A 27,515-nucleotide genomic window follows, 5' to 3' on the forward strand; every position below is an offset into this window, starting at 1 on the left:
GTTTGTTGCCACACCCCAATAACTTTCTTCATGTACATTTGATTTAGTAAAGAATAACTGCTCTATTGTGTAAGTTGGTAAAGTTTTGCATGTCAGAGCTCCTGGCAATTAGTCGTTTAAATCTAGGAAAATTAAACAAATAGTTGCATTTCTCAATAGCTGTTCCTGTAATAACTCTGACATACACATGGGATTGCCGATTTGACAACCCCATTTAAACAGTATGTCATTACTAAGCTCCTATTTCAAATTTACCAATTCTTATCCCATATTTTATTTGGTATAGGTCTCAATAGAGAGAGAGGTTCTCAAAGTGAACCTTATTCACTCAGTCCATCTTACATCGACTGTTAGAGCAGTTAAAGCAATTTGAAAAACAGCACCCTTAATTTCTGTAACTATATATTTCTAGCATCAATGCTAAGGTAGGCAGGGGCAAGGCATTATGAGTAGTGTTAGACTTTGCTCAATTGGTCACTCTCCCATAAGAGACGTTCTCAATCATGTTCCATCCCATAAGAACAAATTCAAATACAGTTCTCAAAAAATTTTGGATGGCTTGTTGGACCAAATGAAAACTTGTAGAGCTTGAGACACTGACTTGCAGTCCCTCACAGTTCTTCTGGACAAACACCCTGGAAGGTGCCCAGCAAAGACTGAGCGGGGAGCGTAATGCAGGCTCCAGGCTTGCACTCAAGCAATCCCAGCTCCCACAGTTTGAGTCTGGCTGAAACAGAACATCACATCCAAAGCTGCAGGGGTTAAACAGTTAGGTTTGCCCTGCCATGCTTAAGGATGAGTCAGGCAGCAGCTGCTAGCAATACAAAAGAATGGGTAAATGGGCTTGATGGGCAATCTATCTCAAACCTTCTCAATCAATTGGACAGACTTTCTGGCCAGCTCAGGGGAGACAGAACCACTGATTCCGTCTGCCATGGGAATGCATGGCCATGAATTCTCCCTCCAGGCAAGAACACAGAGTTTTCTGTGGACAATGCCCAGTACCCAGAAAGAGAGAGGAAGAGCTACTGGCTTGTGAGGATCCTGCTCTGGATGGCTTCCCAAAGTAATGGCTCTCTGGAACCTCCCTTTTGTTCCCCGGAGAAGACCACTACAACTGCCCCGACTCAGTCCAGGATTAGCAGAAAACTTTTATTATTCTGTGCCTGTACTGCTTCAGAGCTTTAAAGCTAAGGACTCACTTAATATATTAAGATCTAAAAAGATGGTGTTTCACTTAACTATAGGGTCTATGTGTAGGAAAGAGAGAAGCACAGAAGCTTAAGTGGAAGCATGGAAGGAAAGCAAGAAAGTCCAAACCAGACAACAGAGAATTGCACTCCATCCCACACAAAACTTCAAGACAGGTACGTAATTTTCCTTACTTCACTGTTCTAAGAGAATGAACCCTTTTCTTCCACACACACACTCACGCTTTTTCCTAATGGTTTTGGAGAACTGTATCTTTAGTCATCTTTGCTAAAAGTTTCCTTAAGGTGTAAATGGATAATCTCCCAGATTCTGGGGGAAACCTTTGTCAGAAGAATTCCAACCGTTAGAGACTGTCTTTGAAGAAATTGAGAATTCTGAAATTAACATAGAGCTCTCTAAATTCTTTATTCTCCTGTTTTAAGCAAAATATACATACTTGTAGACTTGTGGTCTGATATTTTATTTTCAAAAAAAAAAAAAAAAAAAAAAAGACAATTGGGAATTTGGACCTTTCCTTGCACAGTTGCTACCACTGACTGTACAAATCCCAAATGTGTAGACTTGCTTGAACTGATTTCCAGAAATCATCTTCCATTTTTGTACATAGAATACATGTCTCTCCTAGTCACATACCTACACCTAACAAAACTTTATGGTTCTGTTGATGCATTGAACTTTCTTTGTCTTACAACGTTTAAAAGGAAAAAGCGTAACGTGTCTGGTATGTGTGCCAAGGCCTAATAAAAAAAGTACCCATTCCATTTGTTGAGGCAGACTGTGCCTCAGCTGCTCACCCGCTTTCAGTGTTGGACCAATTATTTCATGTCAGAGAACATCATCCTCCTCATCAATGTTTCCTGTTCTGTTCTTTGTCAATCTGAAGCTATGAATGGCTCATGGACTTCCACACTTGAACAATGTAGCAAACCATGAGGGATGACAAAACCATGATTTGATGACACCACAACTGCTTTTCATCACTCTGTCTAAACTGTTATTCTTTTTTCTATGCTGTTATTCTTTTTTCACGCTGTGTGGTGCAGTCAACACGCTGGAGGGAAGGGATGCCATCCAGAGGGACCTGGACAGGCTTCAGAGGTGGTCTGTGCAAACCTCTTGAAGTTCAACAGGGCCAAGTGCAAAGTCCTGCATCTTGGCTGAGGCAATCCCAAGCACAAATACAGGGTGGGTAGAGAACAGATTGAAAGTAGCTGTAAGGAGAAAGACCTGAGGGTGTTGGTTGATGAGAAGCTCAGCAGAAGCTGGCGATGTGTGCTTGCAGCCCAGAAAGCCAACTGTGTCCTGGGTTGCATCAAAAGTATGGCCAGCAGGGTGAGGGAGGTGACTCTTCCCCTCTACTCTTCTCTTGTGATACTCCACCTAGAGAACAGCATTCATCTCTGGGTCCTCCAACACAAGAACACTGAAATAACAGAATGAGTTAGAGGAGGGCCATGAAGGTGGTCAGAGGGCCAGAGCACCTCTTTTATGAAGAGGGGCTGAGGGAATTGAGGTTGTTCAGCCTGGAGAAGAAACAGCTCCAGGGAGACCTTAAAGTGGCCTTCCAGTACCTAAAAGTTGCCCAGAGAAAAGCTGGGGAGGGACTCTCTTGTCACTGAGTGTAGTGGTAGGACAAGGAATAATGGCTGTAAACTAAAAGAGTGTAGATTTAGATTAGACATTAGGAAGAAATTCTTTACGCAGCAGGTGGTGAGCACTGGCACAGGTTGTCCAGAGAAGCTGTGGATGCTCTGTCCCTGGAGGTGTTCAAGGACAGGCTGGATGGGGCTTTGATCAATCTGGGCTGGTGGGTGGCATCCCTGCCCATGGCAGGGGATTGGAACTGGATGATCTTTAAATACCTTTTCAACCTAAATTATTCTGTGATTCTATGACAACCTCTGGTATGTCTCACTGAATTTCTTCCTTGTATTTAACTCTCAGAAGCCAGTGCACATTTCCTTAATTAGGAAATGGTGGCCACTGCAAGAGTTAAGAAGCTTACAGCCCCTATTCTAGATGTCCCTGGATTTAACACTAATGGTTCAATAGATGAGACTTGTCTGGCAGTTTGTAAACAACTGTCTTGACTAGTCACAGGTTTTCTCTCAGCTGCCATCTCAGGTATTGTCCTTCAGTATAATGAAGACAGAAGTAACGAGCACCAACTTAAGCTGGGAGTCATGAAGACTGTGTAAGAAAGCTGTCCCTTAGGCTCTTGCTGTTGTTTGTCTGGGAATTTTGAGGTGCACCCCTGCTCCACACACAGTGACTCGTTTTTCCCGGTTACGTGGAAGCAAAGGAGGGCGCGTCTTGAAAGGAACCCTGCCGAAGGAACTGCTCCATCCCACGAAGCAATGCGGCCGCTCCTCCAACATGCAGACACCTTCACGCCAAGGGCAGCCTTTGTCCTTCCGAGGTCTCCTTGCTCTCATCCTGGCACCGTCCCACCGCCAACATCCCCCGCGCCCCCGGGGAGCTGCCTGCCCGCAGCGGCACAGCCAGCCGCAATTTCACGGGTCGCAGGGAACCACCGGTGGCTCTGAAGGCAGCGGGGCCGCCGCAGGGACCAGCAAGGCATCGTTAAGCGGCTGCGGACGAAGCCGTGCTGCGGCTGCTGCCCCGCTGACTGACTGACTGACTGACGGACGGGCGGGCGGGCGTGGGGCGCAGGCGCCGAGTAACGGCCGAGGACGCGGGGGAGGGGTCGATGGGCGAGCGGCCGCGCATGCGCGCTGCTCCCGCCAGCAGCGAGGCGGGGCGCGCTCCCTGCGCTCCTGTCGCAGTTGTGGCGGCGCACTGCGCCTGCGCGGCGGCGGGGCGGCGCGGGGGGGGGGGCGGGCGGCGGCGGAGGGCGGGGCCCGGCCCTGTGTTTTGAACGGCTGGCTGCGGTTGGCTCACTATTTGGCAGGAAGGTGAGAGGGCCTCTATCCTGGCGGCTGAGCTGGCGTAGGCAGAGGGGGCTCCAAATGTGGCAGAGGCGAGCAGGAGGCGGCGGCGGCGACGGCGGCGGGGGGCAAGCGAGACAAGGGGAGCGGCCGTCCCCGCTGCCGCCGCGGAGGAGCTGAGCGGCACGGCGAGGCACGGCGCGGCGAGGCGAGGCGGGGGGGCAGCAGCAGCGGTGGCGGCGGCTGGCGGCGGCGGCTGCAGCGCTGGCACCCCCGGGCCGCCCGCCTGGCACCCCCGGGCGCCCGCCCCGGCGGCAGGTGAGCGAGCGGGGAGGCGGCGGAGGGGAGGCGGGGGGGGAGCGCAGCCCGTCGCGCCGCCCTTGGCCGGGCCCGGCCCAGTACCGGGCAGGGCCGGAGGGAGTCGCTGTGCGGGGAGGGAGCCGCCGCCGCCGCTCCCGGCCCGGCCTCGCCTCCCCTCCCTCCTCTTCCCCTCCCCCGGGGCCGCCGCGATGTGTGCGCCCGCGGCGGCCCGCACCCTGCCCTCCTCCCTCCCTCCCCCCCCCCGCCCCCCCCCCCCCCCCGCTCCCCCCTTCCCCTCCGCCGCCGAGCCATTGCATTGCACCGCCGGGCTGGGGCCCGCCGAGGGGCCGCCCGCACGGCAGCGGCCCCCGGGATAGCGGGGGCGAGGCGCCCCGAGCCTGTGTGTGTGTGTGTGAGTGTGTGAATGCGCGGCGCTGCGCCCGGGCGGTGCGGGGATCCTTTGTCTGCCGCCGCTTTCCCCTCCTCCCTCCCTCCCTGCCCTCGCTCTCCCGGTGCCTCTCGCTCTCTCCTCCCTCCCTCCCTCCCTGCTCGCTCCCTCCCTTCCTTCCCCTCGCTCCCAGGCTCCGAGCGCTGCTGCAGCTGCAGGTTTGTAAATACTGGACCAACACACGCACACACACACACACACACACACACACAACATGGCTGACGCTCGCCCTGCTCCTCCACCAGGCTCTCCGCCTTCTCCCTCTGTCTCCGCCGCTTAGCCTCATCTCCGATTAGGCTTTTGTTTCTTCCCCCTCCCCCCCCTCGTCTCCCATCCAAAAAAAAAAAAAAAGGAGGAAAAACAATTCACCCTCCTTATTGCGCGCATGGCGGGATTTCAAGGGTAAGGATCCTCGCTTTGGGAGCTTTCTCCTTTCGTTTTGCTGTTTACCACAAAATGAAACCTAAAAATCAGAAGGGGTCTGGGAGCCTGGCAAGGCCGGGGGGAGGGCAGGGAGGGGAGGGGGAGAGCTGGATGAGCCCCGCTGAGAGAGGCTCGATTGGAATGTGCGTATCATTTTCTCTTTTTGGGTGGGGGGAGGCCGATGCACCAAAGTGCTGGCACAGACGAAATACTGTATTACACTTGCAGAATGATCTAGGGCCATTTCTTTCGTTTCAGGGTGTAGTTCAGTGTAAGGTATCAACTCGGCAGTCACATTTAAAAGACCTGAACTAGTTGGGTCAGAACAGGCATTGTGCAGATTTAAAAAAAAAAAAAAAAAAAAACGCAGCACAGGCTTTTTGTGTTCTGTTGCATTCCCGGTATCATCTTGTCAGTATCTCAAATAGCTGGCAGATCATGGGGTACAAAACTGGAATTAACGCTTGCCAGGTCTTTGTGTTGCTAGTTTTCTATCGTAGATTAATTTGCCCTTGTGATGACAATAGCAAACTGAAGCATTTCCTTTTTTTTAAAAGGAGCACTCCTGCCTTCCAGCTTCCTTTTTTGTTCAAAAGGCACAGCATCGTGACTTAACTGAGCTCCTGAGCTAAAACAAGACAGCATGCTTCTGACCTCTCATAACATAAGGCAAATGTTCAGTTCGATACCCCTCCCAACCTCAGTTATTCAGAGCACCCCCTTCTGGCTTCGATGGAAATTGTTTATTTTACTGCTTTCTTACGGCCTAAAACCAAAATAAGGTAGTTCACTGGGCACATCTGAAATGACCTACTGTCAACAGATTTATATCTAGGTTGTAACTCTAGGGGACAATGGTGACGATGCAGAGGTAGATGCCTCCTATTGCTTTCAAGACGCGTTGTTGTCACTCGTAGTAAACGTTTCATTCTTCAAAGATTGAAGACGTGGGATTTATTCAAAGCATATGCGCGTGGATTGCCCTGGCTTCTCTTAATAACTTAGCGGTGCCCTAAAGTAACAAACTTCCTAGCTAGCTCTGTTGTCTTTGTCTACTTGGCTTTGGAAGCTTCTAGTAGAGAAGCACTGGGATGGCATAGTCATACAGCTTTTAACTGATACATAAATAGTTACTTAATTCTAGCATTACAGTGTGATATCATATATAAATACTTCTTAATTTTGTGACTCCTTTTCCCTGCTTTTTCTATCCATGATAGCAAGTGTTGATTAACGGGCATGAGTAGAAAATAAATTGTAGTAATGAGTTTACAACAACGTAAAACTTGAGTGGAGTCATCCAAGTTACAAGATCATTTTGGAATGTGTATCTACGTCATGGCTCCTGAGCCAACTGTAATACTCAGATGGAAAAATCTGAGCAAAAGTCTGTAACTTGATATATCATTAGTTTCCTGCAGCAGTTACTTTTTACCTTTAACAACCTGTTCAAGAAAACAATTTTGGTAAAGCCACTAGAATAGTTTACTAGTAGTAAATAATCTGTCGTTTAATTACAATAGCCACTAAATACTTTGCAGTCACTGCTCTCCTGCTAGTAGTGTGAAATGGTACCAAAAGGAAACTGAGGTATGCAGCTCTACTATCTAAATAGACCTTTGGATACTCAAGTCTGGTCCTTAGGCTACTGAATAAAATGAACAAAATAAAAATACACTATCCACGACCCACCCATTTAAGGATGGATTTGGACTGAAAAGAACCACTTAGTCATGTTTTTTATTCTAGTAACATTCTAGTTTTGTTGGTAGAAATAAGTTTTATTCTGTAAAATCCAGCTATGGTTTGTTAGCCTTAGGGAAGTAATAGATTGTTTATAGCATCTATGCTCTAAGTTGGAGTTGTTCTTTTGTATGATACCTGGAAGATTTTTCTTCTGTGTTGATGGACTGGTCAAAAATCAATATTATTGCTTTAATAAGTGTCCCGTGATGAGCCAATCTAGGTCAATAACTTGCCAAATCTTTGTGCATTTGGTTCTAAGTGAGGACACCCCAGTGCTTTTGTAACTGTGGGTAATGCAGGGCTACTTTCAGCCAAATTAAAAACTAAGTATTAATAAAGCCTTCTTTTCCAAAACTGTTCAGTTGGTCATACTGGGAAATAAGCCTGAAGAAAAAGTCAGTGAACTTTGATAGTTTGCTGGCTACTGTAGCAATGAATAGTCTTCTATTTTTTTTTTTTACAATAAATATTTTTCAATAAATAAGTTGTGATGCAGTTCTACACTTCTGTGAAATTACCAATTAAAATGTGAAGTCTTGAAGGTAACAAGTACTTCTAGTTGATCTCATACTTTAGTAATTCCTTTGTATTATTTTGATCCATGTGTTCTTCCATTGACTTCTTAGCCTGTGTCATCCATTGCCAAGATTCACTTTTTGACATGTTGAGATCTGTAAACATCCAGCTGATGCAATAACTGCTTTAAAGTGTTTTTCTTAATGTAACACTTTATTGGCTTAGTGAGATTCTTTAATTTGCTAAACACTAAGAGCATATTTCCGAAGAAGCAAAAAGAAAAGGCCAGTCTTTGTAGACTTTAAGGCCTGTTGCTGTGATCTTCTTGTGCTTTCATTTTGTTTTTCCTTGCTTACTTCCCTCTTTTTCCCCCAGGTATTAGGTAAAACTTGACTTCCTGCTGGTAAGGCACAAGATTTTTTTTTTTTTTAAATGACTCTAAAACTCATTTGATGAATTTTTTAAAAATGAAAACCTTTAGAAGCTGTTAACTGAAGCTGAACCAAAGGAGAAAAATATTGTTATGGAAGTGTTATATTTTCTAACATGATCAGATAGCTTGTTTCTCATACCCAGTGTGAGAGAATTTTTATATATATAAAAATAATATATATATTTTTTTATAGTTTACTTTTCTCGTTTTCCTTGCCTGACTACTCTGCTAAGTTATTTAGTTTTATGATTGGAAGTCAGATGCTGATGTTCCTTGATACTGGTTTTCCTTGTAAGTACTTCCTGTATATCAAGATGTGTTCCACTTGCTATGCAGATGGTACTTAGATGCCAGCATGCCACATGACTTAAAGGAATTTGGAATGTGGTATAAATGTTCAGACCAGTTCCATCCACATCTCTATGAGATGGGTAAGTGTTGAGTTCCTCAAAACGGTGTAGTTTACTAACTTGTATTTATGTATGAAATGTTGATTCTAGTGACAAAGAGGCTACACCATTAAAGCAGTTTTCAAGTGATGGTGAAAACATTTAATTCAAACAGTTATTTCAGGGTGTGGTGGTGGTTGGATTTTACTTCCTATTATAGTGTAAAATGTGAATTTGCTGAAGGAAAACAGAATTTAGGAGATGTATTAGTTTGGCTATTGGGTTGCTGTATATGTTTCAGCAGATGCAGAAGCACTCTTTTGTGTTTGTTACGATGTTGTAAAACTGCTGTAAATCCATGTTACATGAGGTCTCGTTTGACATGCTTACTTGGAAATGTTATTGTAATGCTTCCACAAACTGCTGAGTTAGAAGTTCTAGTCAGTAACTGTGGGGACTAAATACTAGCTAATTAGATTCCGATATTTGCCATTATTGCAAGGTGTTTGAGATGTTGGACTATCTTTTGTGATAATTTTTTAATTTTGTGAGCTCTGTCTGCAGAATAACAGTAACTGATAATACGGTGTAGGCACAGGTAGGTAGGTTTTTATAGCCTTTTTGTTATGGTCAAGTTCGTTGGGGATTTTTGATTGCTTGATTATCGCTTTTTGTTGTGTTGCTGTTTGTTTGTTCCCATTACTGTTGAATGCTCTAATAATATATTCAAGTTCTTGACCCACAAATAGTGGTCAGAGTTGATAATATTTTAGCAGTAGCTATATGGATTTCAGTGATCTAGTAAATAATTAACCTATACAGAATGACATTTGAGCTCTAAATTTTTCATTTCAGATGGTAGTTTGAACAAAACAGACATGTACATTTTACTTACTCCATTATTCTCTATTAATTTTGCATTTATTCTGACATTGCTGACTAACATTAGCCTTGTACAGGGGGAATATTTTTTATCATAGTAACCAGTTGCTAACCCCTCTTGCCATGTTTGAAGGCATCTCTCTCTTCCTTTTTCACTTCTTCCATAGCCATATGTGTATACTGCTTTCTGATCATCTTGCCGCTGGTAGTCCCCACTTGGCTGTGGCAGCTACCCCAATTGAAAAGCCTTGGGTTCAATCACTAGTGATTAGTAGTGTGCAGTAACAAAACAATTCTTGATCCTTCTTCCAAGTTGTTTTTTTTTTTCCTTTGTTTGATTTAGTGTTAAACTGTTGAGGAGCCAATCTGATGAAGTCTCAGACCGCATGTCTACAAGTTTGAAAATGCTAGAGAATTAAAGAGTACTTTTAAAATGTGTTGCTACATTTAAGGTCAGAGGTGGATTTTTCATCCTTTTGGTTTAAGAGCTTTCCTAATGGTTCAGAGGGAGTCTTGTACCATGAGTTCCCAACCCAGACACAGTAACCATGTAACTTTGGGAGTAGCCTGTTAAGATGACAGTTCCTGGGAATGTGCACCTTCAGTGGTGTTTTTTTTTTTTTTTTCTATGCATTATGCTGCTTGTCTTTTTTTTCCTTCCTAGATACCTGCTACAGCAAAGCAATTAATGAACACGGAATGATTGTGACTTTCACCTCTTTTAAGATCACTCTGAGTTGTAAAGTATAACATTACTTGGCAATTTCATGTCTAACATTGGTGCTGCTGCTATGTGATATTGCTCTGCACAGATGTAGTCAGTCATTTGTTAAATGAAAAAAGTAGGGGTTTAATACTTCTTTTTGGTAATGTTAATTGACTTGCTCTGAAGCATAGAAAGTTGTTCTAGATGATCTGTGGTGGTCATGCTGAAGGCTGCAAAACTTTACCTATATACTTTGACACACTTTCAAAGAAAATCAAATTACTTTTTTCTTGTATTAATCCAATTTAAATCTAAAAACAAATGTTACTAGATCATGTTCTGTCACCCTCAGTGGGTGAAACTGGAAGATTTGTTGGACTTCTTGTCTGGTATTTATTAAAATCAATTATACATGTTGCAAAACCTATTTTACTACATTTGTATGTATGTTCCCCATGCAAAATCCTTCACCACGGTGTTGAAAAAATTAGGTTAAATGCAGTGTATAGTCTTACATTTACTGCTGAGGTTTTTAAGTACATAAGTTTTTTAGCATTCTAGATTTAATTTAAGTATTGTGAGCTAAGTAGTATGGAAGATAGCATGTTCTGGAATACTTCCGTGGTGACATTTCTGTTAAGTTCTCTTGGCAACTCTTTCAAATACCTTGAAAAACATAACATCTGCTTAAGTTCAGCACAGTGGTCAGGTCTGCAGTATACAATAATATGTATCTATCAGATACTGAGAGCATTGTGTCTGTTCTTCTGTGTGTCTACTCACAAGGCAGTTGGCTATATCTAATTTTGGACAGTTGCTTGCCCCTTATGTTCTATCATAGTGTTTTAAGCTGTTATATGAATAGCAAAGTGAAATCAAAATGGGAGCAAATACATTAGAGATTAATTTACTACTTTTCAAAATCCTTCAGTTGCAGAGAGCTTTATTAATGGGCATAATAACTTTTTGTTCATTAATTGCTTTTGGAAAATCTTTGTCTTCATCTTGAAAGATGACACATGAATTTGTTAATGGTTGTTTTGCCATCAGTGGAGCTGCAGCTTTGAGAGATTTGATCAGTTAAACTGAATGCTATGACAAGAGTTTATTCAAAAAGTAGCTTATCAGAGAAGTCTGTCATTCCTGTGTTTCAAATAATTCAAAAAAAAAAAGTACCATAAGTTCTTTTAGAGTTAAGGAATAGGCAAGGGTTTGAAATAACAAGGAACCAGAGTACTGGGTGCTCGCACCTGATGTCATGTTGGTAGATGGAGCTTTCACGGGCTGTCCTCAGGGTCATAGTCTCTCTGTGCTGCTGAAGGGAAGAGAGAGACTTCTAGGGGTGAATAAGGACAGAAGTCTTTTTTAGTCCTTTTGACTGCAGGAGTATATCTTGGGGTGAATTATACCTGTCAGTATTCTGCACCTCCATTTTTTTAAAAAAACAAAAGAGTATTGTTAGTTGCTAGCTATAAGGCAGCAAGGGAAAGCAACCTTCCAGATCATGTGCTGGCCTAATAATTTAAGTTTTGGGGGTGGGATTCACTCCTACTCTCAGTCTTACCTGTGTTGGCTTGTATAGAGAGGATCATGAGACAAATCTTTTTTGTATCACTAGGGACACATGACTTTTACTTTGCATCCATTATTAATGCACTTTAAAATAGTAATACCTTGCTGCAAGCATGATGGAGATGGGATGGTGAAGGAAACTCATTGCATTACAGAGAAAAGTTTTTGGGTAGGTGCATGGAGAATTTATATGGGAGGGAAGTGATTGTCCCGCTCTACTCTGCACTGGAGCTGCCTCACCTTGAGTACTGTGTGCAGTTCTGGGCACCGCAGTACAAAAAGGACATGAAACTATTAGTGTCCAGAGGAGGGATCCAAAGATGGTGAAGGGCCTAGAGAGGAAGACATATGAGGAGCAGCTGAGGTCACTTGGCCTGTTCAGCCTGGAAAAGAGGAGGCTGAGGGGGGATCTCATCACAGCCTACAGCTTCCTCACGAGGGGAGTGGGTGGGCAGGAACTGATCTATTGTCTTTAGTGGCAAGTGATAGGACCTGAGGGAATGGAGTCAAGCAAGGGAGGTTCAGGTTGGGTATCAGGAAAAGGTTCTTCACTGAGAAGGGTGGTCGTGCACTGGAACAGCCTTCCCAGGGAAGTAGTCACTGCACCAAGCCTGTTGGAGTTTAATAACAGTTTGGACTGTGCACTTAACTATATGGTCTGAATTTTGGGGTTAGACCTGTGTGGAGCCAGGAGTTGGACTCAATGATCCTTATGGGTTCCTTCCAGCTTGGAATATTCTGTGATTCTATGATATGTATTCATTTGAGATGTTGCTCTTATCTTGGTTTCCTGGGTGTATAAAAGTTAACTGAAGAAGAAAAAGTAGTGGGGTGAGGTTCTTTGTGTGTAAACATCCTAGTTTTCAGTCATGCTTAGGCCTCTAACAACGTTGCTCGGAGACAGTGTGTTTGAGTGGCATGGGCACACAGCAGGGATCAGCACAAAAGGCAGAGGAGTAATCGCCCATTTTTTGTGCGCCCTGTTTATCTACAAGACAGATTTCTAGAAAGCCTGTCCTCGTTTTATGGGGATGGATACCCTGCGTTTTGAGATAATGTTTTCATTGGAAGATGCCTGTCTTTTTCCTTTTCTGGACTTCTTTCTCCCCATGTCTGATAGTTGTGTAGACTCCATCTGGTTTCAAGCACTAAAGGTCAAAAATTGCACAAAAAGGGTGTTGTTTTTTTATCAATGCCTAGACAGAAATCTCAAGAAAAAAGGGCATAATTATATGTTTGTTAGTTAATCTATTTCAGGTCAGACATAAAGCTTTCTGCAGAGACTACCAACCTAACAAGAAGAGAAAGATCTACATCTACCTGTTGCTGCTGCTGAAAGTTCTTGCTCTGAAGTCCTATCTTGATGAATGTGCTTTCTCATTTCTTTTCCACTTGTCCAATAAAATAATTACATACACAATAAAGTAGTTTCAGTGCAGGAATTTTGACGAGAGTTTATTATCCAAGTCTAGGAAAGGAATGCATGTTTTCTGTGAGACAAATAAGGTATAGCAGGGAATAAAGAATACCTTGGAGTCACTTTGTTCTTAGGGGCTTGACTTCCTTCTTACCCTCATTTTTCACCTTTCTACTACGACAGGACAAGAATTAAATGTTGGAGGCAGCTGTTTTTGCTTGTCTGTAAAGGCAGTTCCTTAAAGCCAAACAAGTCTATTCACAGGCAGTGCTTCCGGTTTTAAAAACATTTTGAAGTACAATTACCAAATAAAATGATCTTGCTTCTGTATTGAATAGTGTCTTGCATTTGTGAGTAACTTTTTGATAATATTTACAAACACCTAATACTACCAAATTTTGCAAAGGGAGTGTTGATTCCCAACATAATAGATACCTTGCTTTGGGAGGGGAGGGAGACAGTTCTAGAAAGGGGGATGAGTAGTCAGTGTAGACTGAGCTACAGGCTGTTTTTGACAGCTGAGTTTAAGCAAATTCCTTGATTTTTAGATTAGTTTTTCTTAATTTCTGAGCAAAGCTGTCATATACATGAACTCTTGCAGGTGTTCTCTTAAAATACATTTCTTTCACAGTTCAGTAAATAACTTTTCACAGAGCACCTTGAAACAGTTCTACAACCTTTTAAATACTTAAAGATTTAATTAACTTAATTAGTGTGCGGATAGCAGTTTCAGAACTAGCACTTTCTCTTTGTGTATTTATCTGACTATTAAAAAGTATGAGAACTGATTTGTATGAGGATCAGTCTGTTCTGATTTCCTCACTGCTTTTGGGGAAAGCCATTAGTTTCAGAATTGTTCCCCACTTTCCTCTTCCCAAGCTGTCCTTCCCTATCAGCTTCTACCATTGCAGGATGTGGTATGTTTTCTGCCAAAAATTTGAAAGATCTGTATATAAACAAAGAAAACACCATGTAATGTTCTAGTGCTGAGGGTTCTTGTCTTTCATACAAAGAAAATAAATAAAACAGTATGATGAACAATTTAATAAGTTGTTATTATTCCCTTGATCATTTATCCAGTGTTGATTGAAGTAGTTAAGTGATCAGTATTGGAGATCTCTTTTTTTTTTTTTTTCTACAGCTTTTACTACTCTTCTACATGTAACAGTTTTTATTTTAAAGTGCTGTTCTTTCCCTGACCCTCCAATTTTATTGGGGTGGGTGGGTGGGGAAGAACACACACAAAAGCTAATGTATTTAGCTGCAGCTGCTAATATAATGCTGAATTTTGTTTTCAGTGCCTTACCATTACTACACATGACAACTTTGACAATCATTGTTTGACAATCATTGCAGCTATTCACCTTTTAAAGATGATAATCTGTTTAGGTTGATGTTTATAATAACACCATAGAAGCAAAGTGAATATTCTTCAGTTGGTCTGAAAAATAGCATATCATTGGTTGCTGTGGCGCGAGAGTCTTGGCATACTTACCTGCAAATGCTTTCACTTAAGTGACTTACTGTTCCAATGTAAACAATTACTTTAATGTATTTGCATGAGAACTGCTTTTGGCTAAGTTAAAATGGCTGGAGGTGAAGAAAATAGGTAAGATAAATTCAGTTCATGACTAGTTGCTTATTTTTTTTTCAAGATGCAAATAAAAGATGAGAGATCACTTTCCGTGAGTCCCATTTCTTTTTTCTCCATATCAAAGACAAGGTAGAACTGGCTGCTGCTGATTTAAATTGTCTAACCATGTCTGTAAGTTTTTCTTTGAATCAGGCGTGTAAGGAGACATTTTTTTCTATTTTTTTTTCTGCACTTTGACTAGCGGCTTAGGATCTCTGTATTGGTGTCATGCAGCAGCTTGCAAAATGTTAATATTTACAGTAACTTTTAATGAAATTATTTGTTCATTTTTCATGTGACTAGCGGAGGCTTTTGAGTCCTAACTTACCCACTGTCTCTAATTCATTAATTCCTCCCCTTTCTCCAAGTCATTTGAAAAGAACCAGACTTTTAATGGTTTAGAGGCAGTCAATATTTGGGTAGGACAGATATTCAGGTTAATGCCCCTAATGCATTCAGTGGTCTGATATGACTGCAGTCCCAATGACATTGATTATGGGAGAAGCATAGGCATGCATGTCTCAAATCCAAGAATAAATGGGCTCATAGAACGACTTGTCATCTTTTGGGTTGTGTATAGAGATAATGCATTGTAAATGCTTTGTCCCTTTTACCGATTATTTTGCAGCTGTATAATTTTTGTAAGTGCCAAATTACTGTTTATTTGTCTATCCTTATTGGTTATTTGGATTGAAGTCTGTAGCAATTAAATTTTGAGTTTTTTAATGATGTGAATAATACCTTGTCATGATAAAAATTTCAAACATGCATTGTTTTTGTCTACTTTTAAAATTGGTAGATCAGTTGTTGTAGCAAAGATCTTAAATAATGTTATATAAATACTTGATTTACTATCCAACGCTGTTGATGTCTTCTGACATTGAATTCTAGCTCTCTCCAGACTGGTAATCTGCCACTGCGCATCTTGGATCAAGTGATCATGCTGTGAGTAAATTATAAAACAGCTGCAGAAATTGAAGGTAGACCCTAGGAATCAACAATTCCTAAACCTTGGACTGTCATCACTGAAAGAAGGAAACAAAATATGTTCTTGGTTGTGGACCTTGGTGAATAAAGTTGTAGAAGGCTTAGGAAAAGTTTCAAGTATGTCACCAAAATATTTGCTCTAAAAAACTGATGGCACAAATTTTAAAGCTGACTTAGGAAAATACTTCAGTTACACTTATTTTAAATTCAGTGTCGCAGTGGCTTAGTCCAGTATGCCTTAGAATCCAAACGCGTTGGACTTAAACGGTCTTAGAACACATGTTCAAGACAAATTTTTTACTGACTGTCCACAGACCACAAAAACAGAGTCTGTTTTTTCCTTTCCGTTGTATTATGGTATAAAACTTAAATTCCTTCAATGTTGGCAGCTATGTGTAGCAGTATCTGCTTGTCTGGATTGTTAAGAACTGACTATTGGACACTTAAATTGTCAGTGAAAGATCAGTCTCCTGAAGAAATGTGAACCCAGGAGTTTGATTTACAATGATTAATTAACATAAGACTAAGTGTGTCAACTTACAGTCCATTATCTTCTAACAGCAGGGTTAGCTATGTTTGCCCTGGGCTTGCTCTTTAGAATGTCTGGGATATCCTTTTGACTAGAGCACATTTTAGGCTTAGACAATAGCAATTAAACCTACCCTTCAAACAAAAGCTAATGACTTAAGTAGCACCTTTGAGGAGACACTTAAACAGAGAACAGGGAAATGTCTTTTCAGACAGACATTTCCCTCTGATTTGCAGAGATCTGTCATAGGAACTGTTAACCAAACCAACCCGAGTAAACTTGTGTACAACTATAAAAAATTAGGTCAACTCCATCTGTAAAAGAATGAATAAGGACAAAATTTGCACCATACTACTTAAAGTTGTGTTTACCACAGAATGAGCGCAAGCACATGATGACTGGCAGCACCTTATTACAGTACACATACCCTGGGAAGGGTCGTTTCTGTGCATACGCTCTTGGGTTTGGGGGAGGAGGAGGATGGTTGCCTATGGGTGATCAGAAGCTGTGATACTTTGTATTTACCATGATGTTAAAGTGTGCAACTTAAGGCATGTAAATGTAACACATACATGTGACAGCTTGTTACCCTGATGCCTGTACATGTTCTTGCCCTGTGGTTAAATGCAAGGTAATTTGAAGTAGGCTGAACAATTAGGAGTAATTTAAGATTTCCTTTGGGTAAAGGGATGAAGGGAAGGTCCTCGTGGATTTGAAAAAATACCCGATCTTTTCAAATTGTTGATAGAAGCATTGCCTTGTAAGATTTTTTTGTTTAAGTATTAAAGACTGCATTTATTAAATCATCAGTCAGTAGAGTTGGAACATACACAAGGCTTAGCGAGTAGTTTTGGGTTGCCATGAAGAGTAACTATGTGGATACCCTGAAAGGTCCAGTGTGCTTCAGAGTCCTGACATATTGTGCAAAGTCACAAGAAGAACTGAAGCAATGGGATGAAAAGAAAGTCATATCTTTAATATTACCAAGTGATAGATTTTACCACTTTTATTAAAGCTAGATGGCTAAACTAGCTGTTTATGTTGGCTCCATACTAGAATTGAAGGATATACTGAAATCAAACTGTTAAATTCCTACTCTCCCAGAACAAACAAAAGTTTTTGCTTAGCCAAACTGCTTGAGGAGAGTAGAGTACAGATTTAAAAGAACTCTGAAAATGCTTTATGATTGTGTCTTCACTGTTCTGGTACTGAAGGCATGCATAATATTGCAGTAATGAGCAAAATATTTTTTGGAAAGCCACTTGTGCCAAAGAATAACTGCAAGTTTTGTATACAGAAGTGTTATGCTTGTTCTTTCCACATCTTGAAAGGGAACAGACCAGTAGTTAGTTTTTTAATTTAAAATCCTCTATGTAGTTTCAGGTGGAAATTCAAAGTTTATATTGATGAGTATATTCTGTTTATTTTCTTTAATTAGGCTTTTGTAAGCACATTGGACATTAGCTTATTCTCCTTGCCCTTTTTAGCTCGATTCCTGTTGAGTTTGGAACAGTCAGCATGTGTTTTTAATACCAAAGTTCAAATCCAGTTTTTTGGATTTTTGTGTTCTGTTTTGGTATGTGTTATTTGGATTAATATTGTAAAGAGGGAAATTCTTCAAAGGGCAACCATATGGCAATATGTCATTCAGTTCCTTAGCCAAATATTGGTGTGATGTTGCTGATGTGGGAGGCAGGTCAAAAAAGAAAGCACTATATTTAAATCAGTTTCACTTTAGACAAATGTGTGATAGATGGCTTTACTGCAGATAAGCCCTAAAAGCAGGCTAAAAACTCTAAGGCTTTACAATATATTCCCCTGGATAACTTAACTTTCTGTTGTTCTCTGGGTTATTTATGTATGCATTCTTAAAGTGGTAGTCATATAGTTGTCCTTTACCCTGATACCTGGAGGGAACTGCAGAAAACTAATTTTATTTACTATGAGACAAAACTTCAAACCTATAGATTTTTTTTTCTTGTTACTTTTTGAATGTGTAATTTCCCATTCCCACCCCTTTTACCTCAGGAATTTAATTCTTTAATGATTTTTGACACTTTAGTTTTGTCAATACTTTTTTTTTTTTTAACGTGTGTGTTGATGTCTGTCTTTGAAGAAAAATCCTATGCCTATGGTGAATGGTAACCATCAGTGGACATACTGACAGTTTGTCTGGTTTAGTGAATGTTGTTTGCTGTGTGGTCAGTTTCTTACAATCAGCCAACATGGCTTTAGGATTGGTGTGAGAAAAATCTCAAACAATTTTCTTCAGGATCTTCTGTGAAGCTATTTTATTCATGATTGCAATGGCAGGCATCCTGTCAATTAGGAGCGCATTTTAGTAAACAAATCATAACCTTTTATTCCCTATTACCCAACACCTGATTACCTCCCGTTTCCTCATTGGCTGAGTACTACAGGTTCACAAACTACTCTATGCTCCTCTTTTTAAGTCCACAAAAAGAAAAATTAGCTGGCCTCTGGTTAGCTCATTTGGTAGCAGAAGGTGCTGGGGAGAGGAGGAGTCAGTCTTCTTTGTGGATCTGCACTTACAGTGCTGTTGTGAAGATCGCTCAGTTTTAGTATAAGTGGGTATATCCATGTGTGGCAGAGTCTACATGGTATGCAAGTTCCTAAAGTTCAAAGGAATGCTTTAATTTGCTGGCTATACACAAGACAGAACTGAATATATGTTTTTTGTATTGCTTTGACTTCACTAATTGCTATCCCTTATACATGAATAAGGCTGCAACTTGGAAAGAACTGTACTAGAATATTTTATAGAAAATTTAATGTTCACAAATTTTATGGAAGCTCAGTATTTCTGAAGATTTCTACTAATATCTGCTCTGCCAACAGATTATTCTTCCTTTTATTAGTTCAGTGTTCTTCCCTGAACAGTTTCAACAGCAGAATCGGCCACTAGTGGTTTGGAAATGGTGCAAGTCTGTTTACAATTATCTGTATGGATTTCTTGCTTTCTGTTGAGCTTATATTAGCTATAAGTTATCCAGTGTTTCAACATTCTTTAGGAAACAGATCTCAATAACTGATAGTGAGTTGTCTGTCCTATGTCTTGAAATGTTTTGCTACTTAGAGTTAGTAAGCTACATTTCACTGCTGCCAGTTCAAGGGCTGAGAGGTATCTTTCCCATCAGTTAATATCATTTAAAACCTGTGAGGGCAAAAGAGGAATTTAATTGCTGAAGTTCATTGGGATAATTTTCCTTGACTGTGTTTGTGAAGGTATTGAGATATACTTAAAAGGGAAAAAAAAAATAAAACTGATATTTTATTCAGGTGTTTGTGTGCACCAGATTTCCAGACTGGCAGTTTTTCATGAACTCATCATTATTTACTGGCAGTATTTTAAAAAACTTACGGTATTTTTGTTCCATAAGGATCTGTTGTAATGGCTGCAAGTTCTACTGGGAAAGTAAATGTGAAGTCTACTAGGAGTATTTTTTAAATATAGTGAGATATAGTGGGAGATTTGTATCGAAATAAGTGGCTGGCTATTGCAATTTACATCAGTGGATATCTGTAATCCTTCAAAAGTTGCTTGCATAATCTGCAAACGTGTCTTTATAGGTGTTCCATAGAAAATCCAAACATGTAAATGTTTAGATTCTTAAAAATATCTGGTTTGTTATAGCAGTAAAGCTTTTACTTAGAAGTAATTAGCATGGTTGGGATATGACAGGAAAGCTGTGGAACTTTTTGGTGGGTGGTAGGTGCTGAATATATGGGAAAATGCAGTAAATCAATTTCTCATACTATTTGCAGTAAATAAATCTTATTTGGTAGCCCTGTACCATAAGAATTAAAAAGCAATGCAGCTCTTAGGTTGATTTGAAAAAGAACAAAGTTGCTTTATTTCATCAATCACCTAGTCATCTTTAAATGAAAAACATTGCTTGCTTTAACCTGCTTATGGAAGGTGTAAGTACAAAAAATAAATCATGGTTGTGTACTGAGAGGCAGTTTTCATTAGGAAGGTTGGTTTTTTCAGCCGTTGATGGTTCTTGTAGATAAAAATGTACCATGATCTCCTGGGGATTTCTGGTAAACAAACCATGCTTAGCACATCTCCTGGGATTCATTTTCATTCATGTTCCATTAGTGATACAAAAGGTAAAATGGAAGCATGCTTACAAAATTTGACAGAAGATTTTTAGGCAGCATACTTCCTTAAAAATAAAGATGGAAAATGTATAGGACCAGTAAACGGAAACACAAAACTTGGAAAGTATGGGTCAAGCTATAATCAGCATTCTGTCGAGTAAAGAGATTAAAATAGATGACCATTTTGAGAAGTCTTCAAGACCTACCTCTCTAAGATGCTGTTTCAGTATAATATTACAGGGAGGGGAAAAGCACTTACCTATCTCTGAAGCCTTCAGCATACACAATAGTTCAGAAACATCTGGAAAAACTAGACTGGTAATATAGACAGCTTTAGGAAAGCTGTTGCCTTGTTTTTATATGAGCTGGTAATCAGTGTTTTTAGAAACAAAAAAAAATGCTAATAATGGAAGTAAAACTCAAGAGTTCGATCAATTATTTGCTTTTTTGTTAGGGTGTTTGTTTCAAAACAATTTTTTTAAATTTGGTGATGTGGTGTGGATCATGTTGTTTACTGTAGAGGAAAATGTCCTCCTTCCCCTGTTTTTAAAACAAAATAAAGAATAGTGTTTTTCTTAAACCATGTGAAGAGAATTGAACAATGTGATAAATCAGTCTTAGATGGCCAGGATCATCATACTCTGTTAGGACTGGACTACCTGCATGTTAGTAGAATTAAGTGTTAAGGCTTCTCATGGAAGAAATAAAATCCACTAACTTGTTAGTGAAGTCATAACCCGACTGCTGCTGTCCTGGGAAGTTAAGGGAATAGAAGAGACTTGTTTTCTAACAAATATTACACTTTTTTGGTGTTACTACAGCAAAGGCATATGGTCCAACTCTGCCAGTATGACAAAAAAAAATTCTTACAGAAATAAGATTATATTAATCACAATGTTACCTTTTCATGCTTTCATTATACTGGGTTAGTAGGACACCTCAGCAGTATTGGTCGTGGAACTTGATTCCAGCCAGCTCTGTGCGTGGACAGATCTTGAACGCAACGGAAACAGAGAATATGAAGAGATACGCTTGCGCAAGCTGAATGTTAATGCTAATTGACTGGGAAACCTTTCAGCCTCAATATTTATACATAGAAAAGTTAACTTATGTTTTAGAGAACTAGCAAGATCCAACTTTATGACTCTTTTGTAAAGAGGTGTAGCTCACATGACCAAGGCTGAATTACGGTAATCTTTCATTTAAAAAAAAAAAAAATCAACAATCCAATGTGTTGCTAATGGAACTAGTTACCATGAGGAACTGTGTTTCTGAAGATCTTCTAGAAACAGCTGTAGAAAAGATCAAGAATGCTAAGATCCTATTAAGTGTGTCATGAGAGGTAGATGCTGAGTTGCTGGAAAATGGTACGAGCGTTTGGTGTGTTGTTCACAGCTGGAATGTTTGGCTTTAAGAACGACATTGACAATGCCTAAAGCATTTCTTAATACCATTTAATATAATAAAAATAAAATGTAGTTTTGGTTGTCACAAATTGTGTGCCTGTATGGACTGTTTCAAGAAAGCAAGAACAATAAGCAGGTCACAGAGGCTCAGACAGTTTTGGGTTGGAGGGGACCTTAAAGACCACCAGGTTCCAAACCCCATAGGCAGAGACAAGTCTCACTAGACCAGGTTGCTCAAAGCCCCACCCAGCCTGGCCTTCAACACCTTCAGGCATCCACATCTTCTCTGGGCAACTCGTTCTACTACTTCACCACCCTCTGAGTAAAGAATTCCCTCCTATCATCCAATCTAAATCTACCTTCTTTTAGGTTAAAGCCATTCCAATGTGTCCTAACACTGCACTGGCTGATAAAGAGTTGTCTCCATCTGTCCTTAGGTACTTGGTCAGAAAGAACAGTGTTAGATGACTGCCTCCTATAGAAAAGAAATTGTCCCCTGCCCTTTCTCCCCAGGGTGGGAACAAGAACAGATTTCCTGTTGATCTGCAACTGATGATCTTAATTCACTGACTTTATAAAATAGGAAAACTTATCTCTTTCACTAGAGATGTTAATGATCTTACTAATTCTCTATACCTAAAAACTATTGCTTGGTTAGTGTATATGAAGCGTTCATGTGATAATCACATTTGAACTTGTTTTCATCCATTCTAGTTAAAATTTTTCTGGTTGTACTGTTGTTCGACCTTTCAAACCTGTAAGGTGAAGATGTCATCTGAGTTACTAGTATAGTTTTTTTTTGCTGTAAACAGTAATGTATGCATGGATACACGTGGTTAAAATTGATTCTTATCAGTGATTTTCATTAGCTCTCTTCCTAAGTGTTTGCTCTGAACAGTTAGGAAAATCAAATTCTTTTCAGCCACATTCATTCATCAAGAGAGAGAGTCTGATGTGATTAGGGATAATAAAGTGTTATTTGACAGGACTTTGCTTCGTAATGATATTAATTCATTTTGGTCCATTTTGCAGAATTTGGTAAAATTACACCTTTTAAACAGGAAGGAGATGTGAAAAGCACTTCCAAATTCATTTTATTTGTCCTTAAAGTTGTGACTAGTAATTTAAAATCAAAACTATGAGCCATTGAGTTTTATGTATTGTAATGAAAAATTTTGCTGGGATTACTTAGCTATTTTTTTCAAATACTATTTTGAAAGCTTATACTTATTTTTGTATAGTTCTAAGAGAATCTGTGTAACTGCTTGCATGTGTGTTTGCATCGTGCTGTAGCATGGCTTAAAACACTTGAATATTTAACTATAAGTGATATATGACTTGTCAAGCAAGTATCAGGTTAAGTTTTTGGTCAAATGTGGTTTATTACTAAGATTCACTTAAGGTTCATTATTAAGATACACTGCAGTTAGTGTGAATTAAGAGCTGAATGAATGGAAGAGAAGAATGAACAGAACTTCTGTTATACAGACTATTTATGAATGTGGATGACTTTGTGAATTGTAAATGATACTTCAATGGGTGGAAAGAGGGAGGGGAACACTGATTTGAAAACTTCGGAGAAACACATTTTCTCTAACAAAATGATGGAAAGACCAGTATGTAGCAGCTGGTCAGAACTGGTTGGTGTAAGATTAGAGATTTAAAATTGTTTCCTTTTACTGCATTTTGGAATTAATATGGCATGCTGGCAGGGTGATACTGTGGTTGGTAAATGATGCTACAGAAGCTGTATAGAATTTTGTGGTGCTGGGGAACTGTGGTACTGTGATTCTTTTTATGCTGGAAGCTGCTTTGTGTTCAAATTTGGAAGTGTTCGTTTGCAATTGCTTTTGCTTGCCCAAGATGGACCGTTCAAGTTTGCTTCTTCTAATGCTGGATATATGCTTTAAACTAATGGAACTTCTAAGAAAATTTCAACCAAAATTGCTTAATTGTCTTCATGCTGATATAACAAGGGAAATATTTTTTCCAGGAGAATCTGTAGACTTCTGGATTTTATTTGACCCTTAAATAAAAGAGGTGTAACTGAGGACTGCACAAGAATGCGTGTGTATGTATATACATGTCTTTGATAAGGACATAGTGTTTTTACTAATGAAAAAATAGTGAACTACTAATGAAGAACATCAACTCTGAACAATTAAACAGTGAGCAATTCCTGCTCATGCATATTTAGCAGTGACCTACCGGGGTTTGGCAACAGAGCTCTCTTAAGTTCTTACATATGTTTTCTTTCTATCCAGCATTGTGTGGGCTGGGTAGGATTGTGACCATAATTTGGGAGTGTGTCATTTGTTGTGCTGCTGAAGACCAGAGAGGCTTTGTCTGTTTGTATTCTCTGTTCTGCTTTGTGTGTTTTTCTTTTTTTTTAATGAATTTGTTTTTGACTGAAATGCAGACTTTCTCAGAAGAGATGGATAAAAGTTACTTGTGGCAAGTAGCCCTCATTGAGAAAACAGAAGCCTCAGGCAAGCGTGTATTATAGCTAGCTTTACAAATAGGTACAAATAGGCTTAGAATAAAAAATGCTGCAGTTATTCCGAGAGTATTGGTATGAGGAACTATGTGTAAAAAAAAACAAAACAAAAAACTATATACATAAAGACATATATATATAAATATATCAGTATATGCAGGGAAGATTGGAAGCTGTAGGGGAGAAGGATAATACAGTGTGTAAGGGTATAAGGCAGTGCTTGGGAAGAAAGGTCTTTAAACCGTGTTTAAAAAGGAGTGAAAAACCTGTTTTGCTTGCATTGAACACACTTGGAGTGGTAGCTTTAGAAACTATAGTGCAACATGTTTTTGACAGGTGAAGAGACCTAGGCAATCTAGAAGTGTAATGAATGTGGAGAGCCAGACAAGCTAGGTGCTGACAGTGGCAGAGACTTCTTAAATTGATACTTTCAATAGAAGTGGTGATACTTTCAATAGAAGTGGTTTATTGTACCTATACAGTATTAACAGGCATTTCTGTTGTGCACTTGTTAGGGCTTATCTCACACCTCAAACAGCGTTATCCATATACTGCAAATACTGTGAACTGTGAGAAGAGCAGAGCTCTAGAGAACATGGCAAAAATTAGCTGTATTTTTATATTCAGAGCAGTACAGAACTAGAGTGCACAGCTGGCTGATGGGTTGGACTCAGAGTTACTGTAAATGGGTTTACATCAGTCTGGTGGCCAGTCGCTATTGGGGTTCCACAGGGGGTTCCATTTTAGGGACAGTCCCCTTTAATCTTTTTATAACACTATAATGAGTGGTGTCTGTTCCGCTCTGCGCTTACCTCAAGTACTGTGTGAAGTTTGGGGTGCCACAGTATGAGAAGGACATAAAACTATCAGTATCAAAAGGAGGGATATGAAGATGGTGAAGGGTGTACAGGGCAAGACTCATAAGTAGCAGCTGAGGTCCCTTGGTTTGTTCAGCCTGGAGCAGAGCAGGCTGAGGGGAGGCCTCATGGCGGCCTGCAGCTCCCTCTGCTCTCTGGGGACAGCGGCAGGACCTGAGGGAAAGGCATGGAGCTGGGACAGGGGAGGGTCAGGCTGGGGGTTAGGGAAAGGTTCTGCACCCAGAGGGGGGTCGGGCACTGGGACAAGCTCCCCAGGGCAGTGGTCACAGCACTGAGCTGCTGGAGTTCAGGAAATGTTTGGACACTGCTCTCAAATGCATGGTTTGGCTTATATGTGGTCCTGCGTGGAACCAGGAGTTGAACTCAAAGACCCTTGTGTATCCTTTCCAGCTCAGGATATTACATGATTCTATGGTGCTAGAGTGAAGCAAATATAATGGGTGCAAGACTTTGCTATTAAGTAAGAATTAAGTAAATATAAAATGCAACATGTTGTAGCAAGTACCAGGAGTCCTACTGTGGGGAAAAAAAATATTGTATTGATTTAGCAATGTAGAGTAACAGGAAATTTTTCCATAATCTTGTGTAGAATAAGTCTCTTTATATTGCTTTATAAATATATCAAACAATGTTTTTGTATGTCAAAGAAAAGTTGAATTTAAAGTAGGTGTGTCCAGGCTTCTTCTTTTTTGAACTGCACTTTAAAGGAAATAAATTTTTAGATGAGGTTCAAATACTTTCACAAATATTTCACAAGTACACAAATATTGTGTGCTGCTTCTTGTCTGTGTGTTTAGCTTGGATGTTATTTGAGCATTTTTTCATTACTGTGAAATATGAAAGTAAGTAAAATGTAAACAATTGTAATATTGGAGTTCTAGTAGTGTAGGCTACAATTGTTCACGTTCCAATTATTAGGTAACTTGATCTATATGTTGTAAAGCAAATTGCTTTATCAATTTTCTTTGATTAAAAATGTCTTGGGGTTCTACTTCACACTTTCACTTAAGTTTAACAGATCTTCCTCTTTAAGACAATCTGTAGTAGTATCAGGCAATTAAACACATAAAATGACTCTGATATGTGACCCAAGTCAGAAGTTTTAGGTTTAAACTTACGTCCAGTGATATTGGTGTCAAAATTTTCACTCAATTATTTTGTAATTACATTTCGCTGCTGCATAATGTATTGATGGCACATACATAAGCATCAAGGTTCTGCTTGAGAACATCACGAGTCTTTCTATTTTAAGTAGAGACATCCAATTCTATTCCGTAACTTCTGGGTGGCAGTCCGTGTAGGGTAACTGCTAATTCTGATGCTGCTTTGTTCTAGATATAGTCCTTTGACCATTATGAAGTCAGCATGAAAATAGAGGTGGTTTTCTGAACTGCACTGTTAACAAGTTACTTTTCAAAATAATAATAAATTCTATGCTTAATCCTTTATCCTCTGATGTTAACTTGATGCTAGAATAGAAAACTCATAACGGAAAGGCTTGTTAAGCATTGACCTCCTAGCTCTGTAGACATATAAAGTAGGGAATCACTTTCATAACTGCACACTAAAGCTTCCTGCACAGTGGTATCTTGAACTACTTTGAACAGAGATTGGAGGTTTCACATTACATTGAGATTCTTACTTGACTTTATATGTAGGAAACTTAAGATGATGTCATCCAGAAGAACCGAGGTAGGCCTGTGCAATACTCATGCAGTTTAACACGGCCAAGTACAGCGTTCTGCACGTGAGCCAGTGCAATCCCCAGTGTCAATACAGACTGGGTGATTAATGGATTGCAAGCAGCCTTGCAGAGTTGGCTTTTGGGAGGTACTGGTGGATGAAAAAATGCATATAAGCTGGCAATGTGTGCTTGCAGCCCAGAAGGCCAATTGTATCCTGGGCCACATCAAAAATATCTAGATGATCTTTCAGGTTCTTCCCAACACAAACCATTTTGTGCTTTTCAGATGCTTCCAGGCATTTCTTTGATGGATCAAGCTTCAATTTCTGCTTTTGTTTGCTAAGAATCTTTGGACAATTTGTTCTAAAGACTTTTTACTCCCCCAGTGAAGATAGAAGAACCAAGCTGGTACAACATAGAACTTGGTAACATTAAAGGTAAATACCAGTTCTCTTGTGATGTGTTCAAACATACATAAAACATTCAGTCATGTGTTCGAGTAGGCTTAAAATACTCAGTCATCCACATGAAAGTGTGTGCAAAGGAATAAAATCCTTCATTTGGAAGGGACCTTCAAAGACCGTGTAGTCCAACAGTCTGACCTCTTCAGAGCTAACCAGAAGTTAAAGCATGTTACTCATATCTGTTGTAATATCCAAATGCCTCTTGAACACTGACAGGCTTGAGGAATCAACCACGTCCCTAGGAAGCCTGTTCCAGTGTTTGACCACCCTTATGGTATGGATTTTTTTCCTGCTGTCCAGTCTGAACCTCTCCTGGCACAGCTTTGTGCCATTCCCATGCACCCTGACGTGGGTTCCCAGGGAGCAGAGGCCAGCACCTC

At 40.2% G+C, this 27,515-nt stretch overlaps 1 protein-coding gene across 3 annotated transcripts in view; it reads left to right on the forward strand.

Moving 5' to 3' along the window:
* Positions 1-4,065: 4,065 nt before the first annotated feature.
* The window catches only part of SPIN1 (spindlin 1), a 59,037-nt gene continuing 35,587 nt past the window's right edge, over positions 4,066-27,515 (forward strand). The window contains exon 1 of one of the 3 annotated variants that reach the window (XM_035309221.1): positions 4,066-4,127. The gene's annotated coding sequence lies outside the window, so the exon portion shown is untranslated. Of the gene's footprint in view, positions 4,128-4,342; positions 4,419-4,721; positions 5,251-27,515 lie in introns of those variants that run through there. The other 2 variants (XM_035309220.1, XM_035309219.1) reach the window with 2 other exon arrangements.

Source organism: Oxyura jamaicensis, chromosome Z (assembly GCF_011077185.1).
Source record: "Oxyura jamaicensis isolate SHBP4307 breed ruddy duck chromosome Z, BPBGC_Ojam_1.0, whole genome shotgun sequence".
NCBI lineage: Eukaryota > Metazoa > Chordata > Aves > Anseriformes > Anatidae > Oxyura > Oxyura jamaicensis.